Here is a 14355-nt window from a genome sequence, read left to right on the forward strand (position 1 = left end):
GCAACCATTCCCCAACGATGCTGAGTGATGCTGAGGCTGAATGATCAGATGAAAATGCACTGACTAACTGAAACTGTGCTCCAGCCTAAGATTTTTTTGATCACTGTGCCGTACACTCCTTGGCTGCCCCCCTTGGTCTCCCAGTTCCCTCCAGAAGAAGCACAACTCCCTCTTTCTTCCAACATGTTTTTCCTTCCTTCCTTCCTTCCTTCCTTCCTTCCTTCCTTCCTTCCTTCCTGTTACAACTTCTCTCTCCCTCTCTCTTTGCCACCCCCTTTTCTTATTCTTTCAGCCACACCTTCTTCTATCTCTCTGCAACCACATTTCTCCCTTTTCTTCCCCATCCAGTGGACTGCTTGGAGAAGGCAGGTTGTTCTTGCTAGTGGCCTGAACGGATTGTTTGCAGAGGGCAACTGAAATTAGGAAGAGTTGCCAAGCAACTCAGCCAAGGATCACTGTACCAATGGTAGCAAAAGCAGTGCTGCAAAGTACAGGGAAAAGGACTATTTTCCCATCTCCTCCTGCATAGCTATACTTGGAGCCCACACGTCAAGTCACCTTTGCTAAACTGGAAAGGCCCAGTCCTGAAGCTGGATGGGTGACCACATGTGAAAGCTGAGCAGGGGATGGACTTGATGGCCTTAGAGGCCCCTTCCAACTCAACTACAAGTCTGATGCACAGTATGCCAGTGTGCCCAGTAGCCCACAGAAGATAAGGACCAGGAGAAGGGCAAGACCAGAAAAGGGGGTGCTCTGAGGATTAGGAAGGACTGCGAGGGAACTGAAAATTGTTGTCCAGTTAAGATTCTAATCCAAGCTGGAGTTGAATGAGGGAAGGCTTTAAAAATTCTCTCATTATAGATGGATTTTCATGAGCCCCCAAATTTTATTTCTGAGCTTGGATCAGGAGAATTCTGCTCATTTTAAGCATACACTTTGTTTTCTTCTAACAGGAACTTGAAATATGTGTTTGCAGCTATAAGTATCACACAAACATTACTCGGGGACCCTAACTGGAAGCTGCACTCCATGGCAATCCCTACAGGGTTGCCTCTGTGGGTTGCATAAAACACCCCCTCCTGATCAGGCCCCTGCTGTTGCTTCTGTGGCTAAACAGCCCCCCAGACAAGGGCAATCAGACAAAGGTAATAAAGAGGGTCATTTCCACCCATTTGGGAATGCTTGGCATGTCCCTCCCAAATACAATCACAATACCTCATATTTGTGTCAGGCTTGATGATCTTATCCTCACATGAGACCTGCAAGGTAGATCAGTGGGATTATTCCAGGATGGCCAGGAGGGGGAGAGAAACCATCTTCCCCAAGCTGATCTGGTGAATTCTTGGTAGGCCCAATGCTTCACACTGGGTTACAGTAAATGTCCCAAGAAGTCCATCATCTACACTACAGTCTACTCCAGTTTGGTGCCCCCATTGGTGTTGTTTTCATTTAAACTCCCATTGGTTGCTGCCAGCATGGACCTTTGACAGGGATGATAGGAGTTGTAGTCTAAAACAGATGACTGGGACCTGGTGGTACAGAGAGCTGTTCCACACTGGAACGCCCAGTGGGTTTCCATGGTCTTGGGCAAAGAAAGGTATTTTCCATCCATTGCTACCTGAACCTTTTGACCAGAGACACCAAGGTTCGAACATGGGACTTCCTTCATGCAGGTCACGTGTTCTGCCTCTGACCTCTCAGGTAGGAGCCAGAGTCAAGCCAAGAGTCAAAGTTCCCCGATTCATTGTCTTGGAGGGCAAACCTCTACAGCTCTTTCTTCTCCCAGGTAGATGGGGGTACAATTACAGCCCTAACCCCAATACCTCAGGAGCTCATACATGCATAGGATGCTGTCCTTCTGTACATGACAGTGTGGTATAGTGGTTACAGTGCTGGAGTAGGACTCAGGAGATCTGGGTTCCTGTCCCCACTCAGCCACGAAGCTCATGGGCGACTGAGCCAGTCACTGCCTCTCAACCATTTCACAAGTTTGTTGTGAGGATAAAATGGAGAGGAGACGGGTATCGCATAAACTTCCTTGGGAGTCTTGCAGGAAGAACATGGAATACAAACCTCATATCTATCAAGCAATTGTTAATCAATTTAAATCATTAGGTAAAAGAGAAATGATTCAACTCCTCTTTCTCAAATTATGTCAACAGCTCTTGGAGCAGCAGTCTGTTTTGATGCTTGCGCTGCCATCCGGACAGTCCCTGTAGCCTCTCCAAGGAAATTCCAGAATTCCAGGGCAGTTTGTCACAACATATCAAGGCACCTGTTCCAGGAGTTTGAGTCTGCTACAATCAGGGGCATGCCTTTTGTCAGGCTGATGGTTCTTATTTGCCCATTCCAGATCAGATCACCCTAAAATGCTGCTTTGCAACTGGTAACTGTTTGTAAACCACCCAGAGCGCTTCAGCTATTTTCTGAGGATTGCAGCTAAATTCAAAGAGACAAGCAGAGGTAGGGGCAGAAGATGCCAATGTCCCTGCTGACTGAAAAATGTGTTTGTGCTTCATCCCTGTGAGATATTGCTCCATGACACCTCTGCCTTGGTATCTAATTTTTGCATTATGCATGGTAGTGTACCAAAACCAAGAATGCTCTCAAACCCCTCTCAGGCACAGCCTTATGCTTAAAAGTGATTTCAGCAAGTTCCCGTTTGCTTCATTCAATTTTAATGGTGTCATCAGTTGTCTATGAATTTTGGAGATTAGTTTGGGAGATAAAGTTTGGGATGAATTAGCTGTTCTTGAGGATTTCATAAAACGGGAATGTGTTACTCCTTGGACCTGCCTTCCCAACTCGCTCCCAGAAACCTTCTTGGAATTCCAGTGAATTATGATGAAACATGCTTCCAGGAGCATTTGAAGAGAGAGCAAAGGGCAGACAAAAGCAGCTAGTGGGCTTCAAGACATCTGCAGCTCCCTGCGGATGTTCGGATTTTGTTAAACCCATTCCTCCCGTATTGTGTGGGATGACAGGAATCTTCCATTTTGTCATCTGGGCATTGGCAAAATCTGATTCTTTTAAACCAGGATTCCCTTCTGATTTGCACTGATCCTCATTCACTGAGGTGCATTAGGGCTGAAGCAACTAGACACAAACTCCACAGTCCAAAAGTTTAAAGATCCCTCCACAAGTCCTCAACTTTCCCCCATTCCACTGGCAAACCCACAGATGGAATCCATAGAAATCTGGACTCATTTGATTGACCCAGCTTTCGATTCAAAATCAGTAGGCCCTGGTCCATAGCAAGCATAAGTTTCTAAAAGGAATAACAAGAACCATTTTTGGGCTCTTGCTAAAAATGAGAGAGGCCTTGAAGCTTTCAGAGGGTCTAACTGGGCCCTAAATCAGCCTCCAGAACAGGAGACCCCCCTTTTTGTCTGCTACCCACTAATTGCAAAGCCAAACATTCTCAGACACCACTGCATGTTGCACTCAGTTCACCTGTTTGAGGATGTAGAAACATTTCTTCTCAGGTAACATAGCCTCCAACCTGGTCTGTTTGCAACTCTGATTGTGAGTCCATTAAAAAAACAGCTCCTTGCATCTTTCCAGACTTGAGATTGCATTCTAAAATTGCAGTTTTTGGAGGAAAAAACCATACTTCAATCAATAGAAGGAGGCAGGAGCCCAGGAATGTGCATTCTTCCCATTCAGGCAGAATGAAAAATATGTCACGAAGTAGGAATGGTCTGTACCAAGCTTCAGAATGAAGCTGCTTGGGGTGCAGTTCTACGTTCTTCAAACGATGTCTGGGTGGCTATGAGGTTATTCTTATAAACTTGAAGCTGAGACTCTGGACGCAGAGTCCCTGCCCTCCTCCCCTCTCCGCTGGTGCAGAGAGAACCATCCTGGCCGCCTTTCCGAGGCTGGAAATAAATCTCAGAGAGAAGGAAAGGGGGTGTCCTGGGAAGGCAGAGACTGGGGCATACATCTTTTCCAAAGAAGGCCTTGGAAGTTGCCATTGAGGTGAGGATGCAAGGTGTAAGGTGCAGCAACAGGCCACAATTCGCGTCTTGCCCCACGCGCTGGATGCTTCTAAGTCTCCACATTGGTATCAAGTGTGGAGAGAATTGAATTGTGACCTAAGCTATTTTAGACTCTGGACTAAATGGACTTAGGCCCGCCTTGAGACAAGCAAGGGACTCACCTGAGTCGCCAAACACTCCACTCAGTCTTCTCCTTTCTGCCCTGCAGCATCCCATTCTCTTTACCTGCTTCTACATTCCCGATATGCCAGAGCAAAACAACAATGGCAACTATTTGCTGACCGTGATACGAGAAGAAATACCCCAAGCATGTGACGTTTTGCATTTTAAATCCTCTTAAATCATAGCAATTCCATGGCTACAGGGTTTGTGCAGGCCTGAGACCCACTGGGAATAAGTCCCCTTTTGAGGTAGAAAGGGATCTGAGCTGTTGCAGTTAATAATAATGTAATAATAATCATGTGCGTGGCCAGCCCAGTGTCAGAATCCTAGCTATCGAAATATAAAAAGATGAAGGAGAAAGGAGGGGTGCTACAGTGGGCTGGGGTGTAGCCATGGAGGCCAGGCGCTGGTTCTGGACCTGTTTGTCATTATCCATGTCCCCTGTTGCCTTCTGTGTGGTTGTTTGGAGGACGCTGAGTGGCAGGGTCCCGAACCTCAACCCCCTCCTCCAGCCTGCCCTGCCCTGCCCTGCTGGCTATGGCTATGTTTGTTCTGTGAAATTTCCTAGCAAGCCCTGGATGTGTGAAGCTGTCTTACACTTAGCAAGGCCACCTAGCCCAGTTGTGTCTGCTGTGTTTTGCTGTGACTCTCTGGGATTTCCAAGACTGGGTGGTGTTTTCTAATCCTTCTACTTGAATTCCCTTTAACTGGAGACATGCATGTAGGCAGCAATGAGAAAACACCGGCTGAGCTGCATGCCACTCTTCAGAGAAGAAAGAAGGGCTCTGGCCCCTGTAATGGTCCAGTGAACCTTTCACCAAAGTGTATTACTGTGGCTAAACCATGCGGTCATCTCCGAAGTCCACCAGGAATGGATGGATCCAAGAACAGCTTCTTCTTGCAGAACTCTGGATTCTTCCACATCTCTCCCATTCTGTCGTTTTCTGCCTCAGTCACTCCTCACAAACCTAGGGCTGCCTCAGAGTTAAATGTAACTTAGCACTATATGGGAAACATTGTGTAGGAGTGATGACTTCGGATGCGTGACACCATGCCTCTTATTTCTTGGATTCTGGCTACCATTTGAAAACAAAATCCCCAGAATCAAGAACCTCAAGGAATGTGGAACCAAGGTAGAGCTGAGCCAGAAGTTAGCATTTTGAAGGTTTTTCTTTTTCTCTACTGACAGAAGGCCACCACAGAGAATTATGTCTGAATGTTTTTAAACTTTTTTGTTGGCAATGGCTGCCATTTTTCCTCCCACAATGCCCTAGAGCACAATGAAGTCCAGGGTACTGTAGAGAATTCAAAATGGTGGCCAGGCAGCCAACATGGTACATATTTGCAGTCTTCTGCAGTGGAAGCAAAAAACTAAATAAATAGTAGGAGAGAAAGAGAGAGGGGATCTTTGGTGTGGGGAAGAGAGAAAGAAGCAGTGCTGCTGCTAGAAGGAATCCCTGCGAAACTGTTGGAGAATTTCTCCTCCGGCTGGAGAAGTTCAGTGAAACGGTCCTTCCTTTTTCCCCCAGTGACTGCCCAGAAAAGTGTGGAGAATCTTGGAATTCCATTTGTGCACAATTCCAAGAAAGGGAGTGAGGGTCATCTGAGCATCCTCACTGGCTGCTTGGTGAAATGCAAAGGGATCGGCATTAGACCCTTTAAGGGAATGTCGCTCTTAATCCATGTGCTTAAGATGCATTCCGCAGCGGCAATCAAATAACCCACTCGAGGATTTCCTTGTGTAACTTGAGCATATTTTGACGTGGAAGCTACTTTAGTAAATGTCCGTTCCGTAAGTATACATGTGTTAATACTTGTTAATGATGACAGAGTTTGAGACCACTTCCTACAATTACAAAAAAATGTTTGTTTTTTAAAGTTGTTTCTTTGTAAACATATGTATTCACTATATTAATATGGATTTCTTACCGGGCAATAAAAACTGATTCTATGTGAGTATGACTTGGTGGTGCCATTCTTGAAATGAAATGCCATTTGTAAACAACAGCTGTTGATCTTCTGGATGTGAGATTGCTCTTCCTGAAGGACCACAGCACCTTACAGAAGCTCTCCAAATTCTCCTCATCTCTCCATGCCTGTACACAATAATCCCTCCTGCCTGCAGGGTACCAAATGCCTTACAATTTCTCCAGGGCTCCATGATTGTGTTTCATTTCCAAAGTCTGAAAAAAGCACAGCAGGCAAGCCCAAAGCACTTTGCTTCCTGAGGTGGAGGACAAAATATCATTAGAGCTGGACCTATCTGCCAGTTTTACTTGCTCCTGCAATGAATCCAGTTCCACCCCCAAAGCAAACAACTTCAGCTCTTTCCATGCCATTGCGATCCGTGATCTTCAAGTCCTTGAAAGGCTGTCACAGAGAGGAAGGGCAGGATCTCTTCTCCATCATCCCAGAGAGCAGGACACAGAATAACAGGATCGAGTTAAGGCAAGCCAAGCCCTGGCTAGATATCAGAAGTAATTTCCTGACTGTTAGAGCAGCACAACAATGGAACCCATGACCTAGGAAGGTGGTGAGCTCTCCCACACTGGAGGCATGCCAGATGCAGCTGGACAGCAGTATTTTGTTGTTGTTTGGCCGCAAAGGCATGACTGACCCACGAGACCCCATGGACAACATTCCTCCGGGCTCTCCTGTCCTCCACCATCCCTTGGAGCCCACCCAAGCCCACACCCACCACCCCAGTGACTCCATCCAGCCACCTCATCCTCTGCCGTCCCCTTCTTCTTTTGCCATCTATTGTTCCCAGCATCAGGGTCTTCTCCAGGGAGTCCTTCCTTCTCATTAGGTAGCCAAAGTATTAGAGCTGCATCCTCAGTATCTGGCCTTCTAAAGAGCAGTCAGGGTTGATTTCCTTTAAGAAATATCCAGGCAGTATAGAAATAAAATAAAGCATTGGATACATAAAATAAAAAAATGATGGTTTTTAGGATCTCGAATGTCTAGAGTATGCCAGGCTTCCCACCCTTGCCTTACAGCCAATCCATGCATTATATTAAAAGGAAGCCTGCAGTTAAGCACAGCTAAGATCTTCAAAAAATAAATGAACTTTAAAAATAACTGTGCATACCTCTATTTAGACAGAAACTGCAGCGCCCATTGAGGGGAGCTTTCCTGTCACAATCCTTACTAATATTCCTATTACGCACTTGCCAGGGGTGGGGGCACTTTCCCTGTGGCCAATGGGAGCTTCTTGCCCCAACTTTGCTTGGTCAATGAGCAGAGGGATCTTTCCCATGCCCATGGTTCTCGGGGCACAAGCCCCATATGATGTTGGGGGTGAGAAAGAGGGCTGCTTTGGGCAGTCATTTTCAGGGGCTGCTGGTCAGACCTTGGAGGAAACAGGATCTAGAGGAGAACTGGAGAGGGGGGTGTGCTAAGAAAGTCGGCCATCCTGAGACACTGAGATGAGAGAAGCAGAGATGCTTCTCTCCAGGCCAGACTCTTCAGGGGTCTGGGATTAACCAAGATGTACGTTGGCAGGACGGGACTTGGAACAGGGGAGTTTCTCAGATACAGATGGGGCAGCACTGCGCTTGCCCCCGTGATACATCAGCAGCGGAAGAGGGTAGCCCAATTAGGGGATCAGCGTGCAGAGAGGAGGCATGGTTGTTGTCAGAAGGCCCTTCCCAAAGGGACGGGTCCCAGGCACACTCGTAAGGAGAGTTCTTGGAGGTGAACACTAGATTGGGTTCAACACACTGCTCTGTGCAGGCTCAGAGATTCATTCTGGGTTCCTTGTGCTTTTGGTTCAAGAAAGAACGCTTTGCAAGGGAAAAGGTCTCTGGCCTTTGACTGCACCAAGGAAGAACCTGGCTCACGACACGTGTTGCACCAGCAGCACCATCCTTGCACACCCACCACTGCCACTGGCAGCAGTGAGTAAGGAAGACGCTTGGCCACCGGGCATGGCAGCCAGCGTGTCTGCTTGCTGTGCCCCTTTCCTTACACACCTTCGCTGCTAGTGGCAGTGAACGGGCAAGAAGTTTTGCCACTGGGAATGGTGGCTGGGGAAGGTTGCTGGCTGTGCGGCCAGGTGTCCATGTGCACTTGTGGGCTTCCTCCTGGCTCGGCTTGCTTTTCAGACTGGGCCAAGCATGAGAGGAAGGCCACAGATCCCGCAGGGATGGATTCTCAAAGGTTCATCCCAGCCCTCGTCACGACTGACGGATGGCTGCACAGTGTGTCCATTAGGTGGTGGAGACGAAGGAAATGTCGCCTGCCTGTTTCATTCGGCCGACACCACATGTCCTGAGCCACTGGGAATTCCCTGCTCAGATGTACACTTGCAGTTTCCGCCTTCTACTCTGCCCTGAACTGGTAGCTCATGAAGAAAGGTACAAAAGGGGAAGAGGTCTCCAGGAGCCTCTTGGCAAAAGGAAGACAGTCGGCCATCTCTCTAACGCAGTTTTATTAACTTCTGCCAACTTGATTAATAGCTTCCATTTGAACTCGCACGTTCTCTCACCCAATACAACCCCCTCTGCCCTTTCCTCTTTGCTGTTGCACATTTGGCACTTTTCAAATGTGTTTTGTGCTGTTTTCATTTCTTCGGCTCATGCAGATGATGCCCTTTGTGCCTTTTGCCTTCTCGCTGGGAAAGAAAACACACATTATTTTGTATGATGCAGTAACCAGAGCACTGAGTTGGAGTTTCTTAGTCCCAGATTCAGATGTCTGCTCAACTCAGTGTAGGTCCGGGTAGCACTGTCTCACACTTTTGCCAGAGTTTAAGTTCCCTGTGAAATGGGGTGGTCTGAGGCATTTTGTGTGTGTGGGGGGGGGATAAGGAAATGGCCACATCTGGGGGAGAGAACCCCAATCGTACTATGTGGTCTAAGAGTTCATCTTTTCCTTTTTTATAGAATCATAGAATAGAAGAGTTGGAAGGAGCCATGAAGGCCATTGAGTCCAGCCCCCTGCTGTGGCAGGACCCCAAGTCACACCATCCCACTCAGATGGCTGTCCAGTTTCTTTTTGAATGTCTCCAGTGTGGGAGAGCCCACCACCTCTCTGGGCAGCTGTTTCCACTGCTGTATTGCTCTGACAGCGAGGAAGCTTTTCCTGAATCTCGGTTGTTGCAACTTGAATTGATTATTCCGTGTCCTACACTCTGACATTAGCAAGAAAAGATCTTAACGTTCCTCTTTATGACATCCTTTGAAGTACTTCTAGAGGGATATCATGTCCCACCTCAGCCTTCTCTTCTCAAGGCTAAACATGCCCCATTCTCTCAGTCTCTCCTCATAGGACAGTGTGTTCCAATGAACCCCTGGATCATTTTTGGTTGCCCTCTGCTGAACCCTTTCTAATTTACCTGCATCTTTCTTAAATCTTGGTGCCCAAAACTGGACACATTTTTATTTCTCTTTAAAAGTAGATAATGCAAGATGAGCTCTGCTGAATGTTTAAATGGCCCAGTACCTTTTCTACCTAGTGGTCAACCAGCCATCCGTGAAAAGGCTAGACATGTACAGACAAGAAAACTTGATTTCATTTTAGTTTTCCAAATTCTGCCTTGAAGCATGTTCCATCTGGTATTCCTCTCTGGGGTGCATGTGCTTCATTTGGTGAGAAAAGCCATGCACATTTTTCCAGGTTTTTCCATCTATTCTGTGCACCCCTTTGCTAAGTACAACATGACATGGCTCAGAGAAGTGCATGCTGCAGTCCACTTCAGCTCAAAGGTGGGGGGGGTGAGGAATGTTGGGGGGGTACAGTCAACAGCTGGCAGATTAGCACAGCTCAGACCTCCCAATTCTGGCCCATCAAGCCAGAGTTAGCACCGATTCGCTCTGACTCTGGTTGAAATAGAACATGGGCTCCCACTTTTAAAGCAGGCTACAATTCACATATGTTTTATTTTAAAAGTCAGGGAAACTTGTGTAAATTCATGTGGCAATTTGCACAAATAGCATCTGGAATGTATACAAATTTCCCTGGCTTTTAAAAAAATGCACAAATTGTGGCCTGCTTTAATTGATGCTGTGAAAATAACCCAACTTGGGTTGGCCAATTTTGGGCTCTCAGGTAGGGAAGGTGTTGAAAGTCTACCGAGCATAAGCAGGTCAGGTTCTCAGTGCTTCTCGCCCATATTAATTCAGGATGGGTGTGTCAAGTTCATTCACTTCAAAATGTGGACAGAACAAAATCCTGATGTATCCTTAATCTTTTCTAGAGAATTGGTCTTAGCTAAATAACTCTAGATGGCAGGACAAAGTGTCTTTCTCTGTGTGTTACCTTCATTAGAGGGATGTTTCTCCATTTATATCAAGGAAAATTCTTTATCCAGGGAATTCTGAATGCTTGCTGGTTTAAAAAAGAAAAAAAATGCTTTGGACAACTTGGTTACTTCAGCCTACCTAAGCAAACATCACGATTTTCTACAGCCGATGCGGATCCTCCCACTCCATGTGTGGGGAAGCAAAATAACTTTGGGTATGAGGACTAATTACGCAACTTCTGAAAAATGGGGCAGGGGAGAATGGCCATTTTTTGTTTCCCCTTGGTAGTCAATAGTCAGATTTCTGAATCTCTATCTGAGTTTGGTACTCTTGCTTAAACAGATGGCCATTAAATTGCTCTGGGAAGAAATGGACCATTATCCAAACTGCTGGATGATGTCTGGGTCGAATCTTGTGTTCAGGGCACAGTTCTGTTGATAACAATTAGCTGGGTGTGTAAAAAGCATCCTATCCAAGGAAAGAGGGATTACTTTTTTCTGCCAAGCTTAGCTTTTGAAACATTATGGGCTGTTGTGGAGCATAGTTCCCTTCCATTTGCACCTTGACTGTGTAAATCTTGCCTGATTTCCTTTGCTTAGCAACATCACTCACGCTTACATTATGAATACGTTATCACTCCATGCAAACTGGAAGTGAGATTTCACTTCTGGGGGAGGGAGGGCGGAGGGGGGAGGGATTCTGATTTTCTAAGCCACCTCATAAGATGTCATGGGAAGCCACGGTGGGATGTGAAGCGCATATGATCCTAAGGCAGTTTGGGCAGGCTGTGAACAGAAAGCTGCCGTTCAGGGATGAGGCAGCTTTGTTGAAAGTGGAGGAAGGAACAAGGGAGACGTCTCTCCTTGACTTGCTTCTAACCGACAGGGAAGACCAAGTGGATCAAGTGGCAGCAATGGGAACTCTGGGGTCAAGTGACCGTGTCATACTTGAATTCTTGCTTCTAAAGGAGGCTTCGGCGAATGGGGCAGCATAGAAGCTTCCCAAATAAATAAATATGTACCCAATCACATACCCAGGATTTTATGAAAGCCAATTTTTATAATCTCGGAACAATGATAGGGGAAGTCCCATGGCAAGTGACTCTACTGAGAAAAGAATTGTAAGATGCATGGAAATTTAAAAAAAAGAAAATTCTAAAGGCATAATTGCAAACAATTCCAACAAGGAAAAAAGGTAGAAAACAACAGAAGAAGCCCATGTGGCTTCACAAAAAGCTTAGAAACGATCTGAAAGTTAAAAAAAAAAAAAAAAAAAGAGGGGAGCCTCTGGCCCTTCCAAACTCTACTGATGTATGATTCTGTGAAAGCAAGCAGTGGCCAAGAAGGACACAGGTGTCATGGTGCGCGACCTCAGGACCCCGTATCCTCAGAGGACAGGTTTCCTGCATCAATGGATGAGAGAGAAGACTCGATAACCGAAGGTTGTCTCGAGGTGCCCACATCCTTAGGACCAAGTTCTCCATGCAGGCCCCCAGGACTTGTTGCTCTCCTGAGGTCCTGAGAGCTCAAGGCATCAAGATGCCTCCATGCCGCAGCTGCTTCTGTGTCACCACATCCTGAGTTGGTTGGGACACACGGGGCCCCTTTAATGAAGAAGACTTCAGGGAACAACCAACCAACCTAAGGGAAGCCAAACCACGCTTAGGCTCCATCGCAGCTGGTGATCTGGTCCAGCTTCCCCTCTCAGCGCTGCTCAGCACACTCTGCCACAGTGCTGCTCTGGTTCTGGTCTCTGTGGGAAGCAGAACTCCTGTGTGGAGGTCTGCTGAGCCTTCCCTTTCCCCAGGTCTTCTGTGTGAACCAGATCCCTGCAGAGACCAGAGGACCTGCTGGCTGAAGCGGTGGGCAGCCCCTTGAAGGAGCTGAGAACAGGCTGCTGCCCGGATTTTGGAAGGGCAGGCAAGACCTCGAAGGGCCAAACAGGCCGGTAATCCACTTCCAGGCGAGGTGAGGCAAGACAGCCTAGCTGCATGGAGTAGCACATGGACCCCCATGGGAAGGACATTGCTATGGTGCACACAGGGGCCAAGCTGCTCTGCACCCGCAGCATGCTGGAAGGGCCTCCACACAAGCCTGGAGGTGAGGTTCTCTGTGCGAAAAAGCGTGGAACCAGACCCTCGCCTGGGAGCCCTTGCTTAGCACACGTGCTAGAGTGTGAGGCAGGCCACATTTGGCTTGTCTACAATGCATACAACAAAGGGGTGGTGCGGTAGAGTGGTTGGAGCGCTGGGCAGGGCTTGGGAGATCTGCGTTCTAGTCCCCACTTGGCCATGGAGTGCGCCGGTGGACTCTGACTCTCAGCCCGATCTACCTCACAGGGCGGCTGTGGTGAGGACAAGAGCGAGTGAAGGAGGAGAGTTATGTAAGCCACCCTGGTTCCTTACAAGGGGCAGGAAAAGGCAGGATGGAAATGTAAGAAATAAATGCGAAAGAAGTAGGATTTGTAACACATGCGCAGCAGCAGATGGATGCCATAACCTCCTCTCCGCACAGCGGGGCATCTTCATATGGTCTTCAGCGATGTGAGCCAAAACACAGCAACGGAGTAACCTGAAGCGCAGAACGGAGTAGAAGTCTGCCAGTGAAGGAGACACCCAGTTTGGATTGGGGGATGACGAGAAAGCAGTGTGACTGCCACAGAGGCAAGTGTCCGGAGCAATGTCACCAGGAAACATCCCACAGTTCCAGCTAAGTCACCTGGCCAAATGTTTCTACAAGCAGACTGGACAGAAGAACTCAGCTGCTGGAGCTCAGCCCTGACCATGGAGGGAATAAAGCAGCCCAGAATTCACCACTTCCCCTTCCTTCTCAGGCAGCTGACAGGGCTGCAATGTCCTGACAGATCTCATGGATGGATGGATGGGTGGATGGATGGGTGGGTGGGTGGATGGATGGGCCTGGAAGCTGCTTCATGCCCAGAATGTAGTATTTGTGGGATTCTGGAAAATGTAGGTGGCATCTGCCTCTACCTTCTTCTGATCACAGCCAGTGCCATCTCCAGATCCATCTGAAGAAGACATCCAGCTCCATCAGGATCTTTCCAGAGGGCTCCTTCACTGTCTGCCATTCCATCACCTTTCTTATTGCTCATGTTGCAATACTGTTGCAAACATTTTCTCTTCCCTTTCCCTTCCCTTCAGGACAACTACCTCCATCACTGTCTCCAGATGCTCTTCCATCGTATTGTTGGGAGCTCAGATGCCTCTTATTCATTTCTAGCATTCAAGCCCACAGAGAGTCTCTCTGCAAAGTCACCCTTTATTGTCAAAGCACAGCTAGCAAGCTATAGCAATGGAAAGACTAAATTTCTGGGCATGAGTGCGTAGCTGACCCCAAACTAGAAACTGCTTCTGCAAGCCCTCCTTTTGAGTAACATGGGGCTCCACCCCTCTGGGTGTTCAGGTAGGCCAGCCTTCAAGATTTACACAGGACTTCAAGCTGGGTAGGTCTTCTACCTAATGCCACGCTCTAGGGCCAGGGAGGGGGCAAGACTTGGGCTATTTTTTCACCTCTCCTTCACCTGCTCCCTTCTCCTCCAAGCCTTTTCTGTTCCCATGGCCTGTCTGAGAATCCGGGGGCAGCAGAGTCCAGAAAGTCTCTTCCTTCTCCTCACCCACACTCTTGTTTGGACCAGAGCAAAAGGCAGGTGACTAGCAGGCTGCAGTGGTGGTGGAAGAGGAGGAGGAGCAACACCTGGGAGCTGTTGTTCATGGGTCCCTCTTGAAGTGTGGCCCTTTAGCCGGTGCCCATGCAGGCCAACCCTTGACACCAGCCCTGATCAGAATGCTGATGACTGCGCCGGGGGCTGCCAGCTCACCTGCCATTTCGCAGCTGGGATCCATCAAGAGAAGTCCAGCAAAGGATGCTTTTCCAAGGCTTTGCTCAGAGCTATAGCAGGCCCTGCATCCACGGGTGTCTCCAGCAGAGGAG

This window comes from Varanus komodoensis, unplaced genomic scaffold (assembly GCF_004798865.1).
Source record: "Varanus komodoensis strain SLA01 unplaced genomic scaffold, ASM479886v1 scaffold26, whole genome shotgun sequence".
NCBI lineage: Eukaryota > Metazoa > Chordata > Lepidosauria > Squamata > Varanidae > Varanus > Varanus komodoensis.